Below are 6,000 nucleotides of genomic sequence, written 5' to 3'. Positions count from 1 at the left end.
GCGACTAATACATATTCACAAGCATAACTGAAATATTGCAATAAACCAACAATTGTGCAGCGAACGCGTGCGAAATCTCAGGCTTTAAATTGCTTCGAAGGCAGAAAATCGATAAAAATCATGAAATCAGCGCGAAAGCTCGAATTGCGCTAACATATTTTTTATACAGTTATATTTTCCACGTTTTTTCATGTGTTTACATTTGCTCATTTCTGTTTGGGTTTTCTTTATTTTCCCCGTTTTATTTTTATTTCAATATTTTTGAGCTGACTCCCGACCGTTACTGCTTGTGCTTAGCGTTCTCAATGCATTTAGTTTTACTTTGTTGGGGTTTTTATTTCAACTTTTATTGCTTGGAGAGCATGTAAAACAGCAACTGCTACATATATGTATATAGGTGCATATATGTACATATATAATCTTCATTTTATCCTTAACACATACCGTCGGTTACGGGCATCACTTTTAGCTAAGATATCTCAGTTTTTCAGTATCATTGCTAGGGATTTCTCTTCTCACCAACAACATTCACACCCATACAAATAAAAATGTCTGCCAACTTAAACCGCTCATACTTTTCTCTATTTATTCATCTAACGGCTCAAATAAGCAGCCAAGCATTATGCCATATCGCTACCCACTACCTAACGCCATTAACCCCACTGACATGGCGGCCAAAGCTATGTATTTGTGTATGTGATTGCATGTTTGTACATGTGTTTGTATGCTTGTGTGTATGTATGCAACACCCATTGCTCCAATTTACAGCAACCCCCCAACAACGTGCCGCAATGTAGCCACCCTTTGTTGGTAGTGGTGGTATTTTTATTTTCTTTGTTGTTGTTGCTATTTTTCTTCTTATCGCACCCCCCTCCTATATCGTTTCCGTTAGCTTTTGTAGATGTTTAAATTTCAACATGCGGATCATCTGCGGTTTTTGTGGTTTTATACACGTATGCGGAAGCGCCTGCAGTGTGGTGGGGGTGCAAGTTGAGTTGCGGCAAGCAAATTCAAGTGTGAAGCGCTTAAAGCTGGAAATTTTCGAGGAGCTCTAAATTGAAGTTTTGGCTTAGAGGTTTTTATATTTATTTTAAAGCTGCGGTTGCTCTTGAGGGAGTGTATGCGATATCTATATACTATATACATATATTTTATTAATATAAATATACATATGAAGCACCTAAAATGTAAAACACCGTATCATAAAAAAAATTATACTGAGTTTTTTTTTTTTGCTAACGATTCACTACATCACATTGCATATATATATGTATTTAGCATAAAATTTTCAGCTTCCGCTGTCTGATATAACCCATTTCTAATCAATGTGTAAGCAATACATAACCAATTTATAACCAATAAATAACCATTTTATAACCAAAACTCAAATTTTGTTTCAGTATGAGTGGTTTCTATTATATCGTTTTTTCTTCGCCTGTAAACTTATGATGTTTCGTTATTTTGTATTTTAGGTGACGATATATACATATCTATATATTTCATTTCTTATATCAGCTCTAAGCAAAATATATCCTCTATATACATATGTATATGAATTATACTTTTCATCACTTATCCCTGCGTATTTTGACCGCGTTCTCACGCACATATAGTACATTAGGGTGATTCAAAAAAAATTTTTTTTCGCTTGGTACTCTGAAAAATAGGTTCCTAGACACCTCTAAGGAAGCCTCTCTAATAATGAGTTCTTAATTGTAACGGGAAGGTCCTCCTACTTACAGTTTTCTATTTTTTCTTATTATCTTATAGAAAAATTTATATATCGCTTCCAACCACTTCAAAAAATATTTTGTTTCTCAGATTTTGTAGGAAATTGAACGCTCTACAAAAAAGGTCTCATACGATTTTTTCGTAAACCCAACCGTTTAAAAGATATTAACGGTAGAAGTTTGATTATTTTTGGGAAAAGACTTTATTTCTTATGAATTTTATAATTCAATGAAAAAACCTATACTGCTCTATAAAAATTGTCTCATATGATTTTTCAATTAAGTTAAGCGTTTACGAGATATTCGGCGTCAAACATTAATGCATTTTAGGGTGGATCAAAAAATAAATTTTTTTTTTTTTTCGTTTGGTACTCTGAAAAATAGGTTCCTAGACACCTCCAAGGAAGCCTCTCCAAAAACCTATGAGTTTCATTCATAATGATTTTTTTTCATTGAGTTATAAAATTCATAAGAAATAAAAAAATTTCCCAAAAATAATCAAACTTATAATAAGAAAAAATAGAAAACTGTATGTAGGAGGACCTTCCCGTTACAATTAAGAACTCATTCTTGGAGAGGCTTCCTTAGAGGTGTCTAGGAACCTATTTCTCAAAGTACCAAACAAAAAAAAAACTTTTTTTTTTAATCACCCTATAGAAGATATATGTATATGTATTTGTACGCTTATAAACGCAATCAATTTAATCATTTCTAATGAAATCGCCGCTATTATTAGCCTTAAATGGTCCCTGATTTTATTGCAATAAATAAAACTTAACTACTTTCAATTATATGGTTTTAAGTAGAACTGTGCAAACAATTATATATGTTTGTATGTATGCATGTACAAATATCTGATACTCGTACTTAAACTTAAAATACGCTGCCATGATCACGATAAGATTTTTTTAAATTTGATTGTTGAGCTTCACTTGCAAAAATTTTGAAGAAATTAGAGCACGTACGCAAAGCAATCTGAAGAACATCGGATCTCCAACCGTTCAAAGAATCTGAAATCAATAATACTCTTCACCACCTTTATATCACCACGAAGAAAACAATGGAAAGTAAGTAAGCGAGACTAGCGGTGTCGGTTTAGCTCGATTTTGCACACGATCTTTTCCAACCCAGAAACTGTTAATTTGTTGGAACTGTCGATATCGAACTACTAAAGAATATAGCGGTTATACAAATTGACCAATTGAAATCGAGTTCTTGTATGGAAAGTCCTTCTTTTTGACAAGATATCCTTACTAAATTTGGTAGAAATTATTGTCCAAGACCTATCAATATCAAGAAACGTAACCGAAGTTAGGTTAGGTTACACTTCCTCCAGTCCCTTGAACTTGGAAACTGCTAGATATCTAAACCGAGTTCTAAACATACTATCATACAAACCGACCTATCAAAATCAAGATATATGAAATACAGCCGAAGTTAGGTTAGATTACTACACTTCCTCCCGTCCCTTGAACTTCGAAGCTCATACAAGATATAAGATGTAGATATCGAAACCTAGCTTTAGATAAAACCAACGAAAACAGTGGTGGTTTAAAGGATCTTTTCCATGCCTACTTCCCTACACTTTCTACATGTGTCGCTATCCATAATACCCAATGGGTTCACGTGCTGCCAGTAAGCCGTAGCCAATAACTGTACTGCTTTCTTTTCTTTTTGAAACCAGGTGTGTAGAAAGCTTCCCTATTTTCTCTCAGCACCTTGCACATGTTCTTGGCGATTCTGCTTGTAGTTAAGGCATTCCATCTCACACTCGGGTACTGCGTCGATTACTCGCAGAGCTGGAGTGGTTTAATTCATTCGGACAACTTCATCCAGTCAGCGTGATAACGTTAGAGTCTCCCATCAGTACTTAAATTGTCTACACCATTGGCCTGAATATTTCAAAGATGAAGACGAAACCTTGAATCAAACTCAGGGAGAAGAACAGCTATTGCTATGCATAGCGAAAGTTAATACATTCAAGTCTAAAATAAAGATCCACGTTGAAAGTGAAACCACAAAAGCCAGAATGGGTAACCTAATGTTTTTTGGAAGGGATGACAATCATCATTAGGAGCGACAACTCCTAACTAGATCTTGAGGAAGCGGTAAACTCTCGAACACAAATAAAAGTTGGCTAACTATGTGAAAGGCTTGCTTCATCTCAAAGTCAATCTTGGTGTTTGGAGCACTGTAATTTAGAGGAAAACAAAGAGAGTATGGCACAAATTTGAAACCAATAGCTGCTCTCAGTGAATCATCAAACCTTCAAAGCCAAACTTTCATTGTTAGTAAGGAAGGCCGACGTGCATAAAGAATATCCAAGACTGGACTAAAATTCAAAATAATAAAAAACGAACTTCTAAACCATAAAAAATCTTTCGAGCAAATATCCTAACAATTTTACCAAAACATTTTTCCGCCATTTTTGTACAAAGCTTCGTAATCAATTTTCGTTCACTTTCATACATACATACTATACCGTCCTATATGCTTACATTCCTCCTCTAAATAAACCTCCGAAGCAAAAATTGCAAATAAAAATCAGAACTTCAATCATCACATCTCATCTGCTCGGCTCATTCGTTTGATTTTTCGTCCATTATTATTATTATTTTTTTGATTTTTTTGGCTTTTGTTCTTTTTGTACCAATTTCATGCTTTTTTCATTACTTGTGCACTGAATTGCTGAAAGCGGTAATGTGTCTTTCGGGAATGAAAACAGACTAAATCAATTTAATGTGATTTTATCACTCTACCATAACCGGCGCTCTACGCTCTCACACCCCACCTCCCAAGCGCTCCGTAGCTGGTATTTGGCCAGTAAAAACTAAAGTTTACTTAACTCTGATATAACGGATAGTGGCATGAAATTAAAAAGAAAAATGAAATGGATGTCAAGTGGAAGGATACAGCGAATAGATAAACCATGCATATCCACATACATACTTACAGTATATTGTAGTATATACGTTTGGGGTAGTACTGTAGTACTATGTATAAAAACAACAACAAAAAACAACGTTAAACATTTCATGTGGATCTTATGTACTGCTATTATTCGTTATATATTCTGTGTATATACATATGTACGGATTTGGTTTGCGAAAATTGTCGCATGTGACACAGGGTGATACCGGGGCCGAAAAGCGCAGAGATGGGAGTTTCTATGATATAAACAGCAGTTACCATATGTGTATATACGTGAATAAAGGAATTGATATGCATCAACCTATTGCTGTTAGTGTGCGCTGTGGCTGTATGTGTGGCTTTGTCAATATGTTTTGTACAGCTACGGCCATTAAAATATGTACACTTTTAATATCAAAATTCAATGATAGAACATGAATAAAATTAATATAAAAATATTTTACACATTTTTTGTAGATAATTTGTATCAGAAAAAAATTATGACTGTAACAGTTTTAAATAAAAAATTCGCAATTAAGTTTTTAAATTTAATTAAAAAATATTTTTAACATTTTTTGTAGATTATTTGAATCAGAAAGAAATTAGTTCAAATAAAGCTCTTCTAATATAAAAGAAAAACTCTATGGAAAATAAATAAATTTTTCCACTATTTATTATTTTTAATTGACTTTGATCTACTAAACCTTTTATGGTTTTTAAAAGTTTTGGTTTATATTAGAATTTTTAACATTGAAAACTGTACAAAATTTTAGATAATTAATAATGCGCTTTTTAATATAAGGTATTTTAATGTAAATTCTTATTTTGAAAATTAATTATTTAAACTTATAAAATTTATATATTAAAAAATATCGAAAGTAAATTTTAAAATTTAATTAAAATATCCAATTAGTTTAAAAAAAAAGTCAAAATTTAATTTAGTTAAATATTAAATGATAATTAAAAATAAATTTTAAAAAACGAATTAAATTAAAATTAAGGTTTTTTAATTGTTTTGACATAAGTTTTCTAACATCAAAAATTAATTATTTAAGCCTATAAAATTTAATCAAAGTCTCCAATTGGTATAAAAATATAGTTTAAAATTTAATTCAGATTTTTTTATATAATTTGGAGATTTTAATTAAAATTATTACAAAAAATTAAATTAAAATTTAACCGCCATTCTTTTTTATATAAATTAGAAATTTTACTTATATTTTAGAAGTTTAAATATTAATTTTTCGAAATAATTTTCGCTTTAAAAAATTTGCTTTAAATTTTTTTTTTATTATATTATCGGCAAATATGTATATGTAAAAATAATACTTTCTGGAATGCAAAAGAAATATATTTGTTT

General features: G+C 31.6%; 1 protein-coding gene and 1 long non-coding RNA gene across 2 annotated transcripts in view; one reads left to right on the top strand and one right to left on the bottom strand.

Moving 5' to 3' along the window:
• LOC108976980 (zinc finger protein 628) overlaps positions 1-6,000 on the bottom strand; it is a 53,966-nt gene that overhangs the window by 3,874 nt on the left and 44,092 nt on the right. The window lies entirely within an intron of this gene.
• LOC108976981 overlaps positions 1-6,000 on the top strand; it is a 93,781-nt gene that overhangs the window by 72,226 nt on the left and 15,555 nt on the right. The window lies entirely within an intron of this gene.

This window comes from Bactrocera latifrons, unplaced genomic scaffold (assembly GCF_001853355.1).
Source record: "Bactrocera latifrons isolate USDA-ARS-PBARC rearing strain unplaced genomic scaffold, ASM185335v1 scaffold_82, whole genome shotgun sequence".
In the NCBI taxonomy this organism is placed as follows: Eukaryota; Metazoa; Arthropoda; class Insecta; order Diptera; family Tephritidae; genus Bactrocera; species Bactrocera latifrons.
Note: the sequence above shows the minus strand (reverse complement) of the source record. Positions and strands in the feature narration are given on the sequence as shown.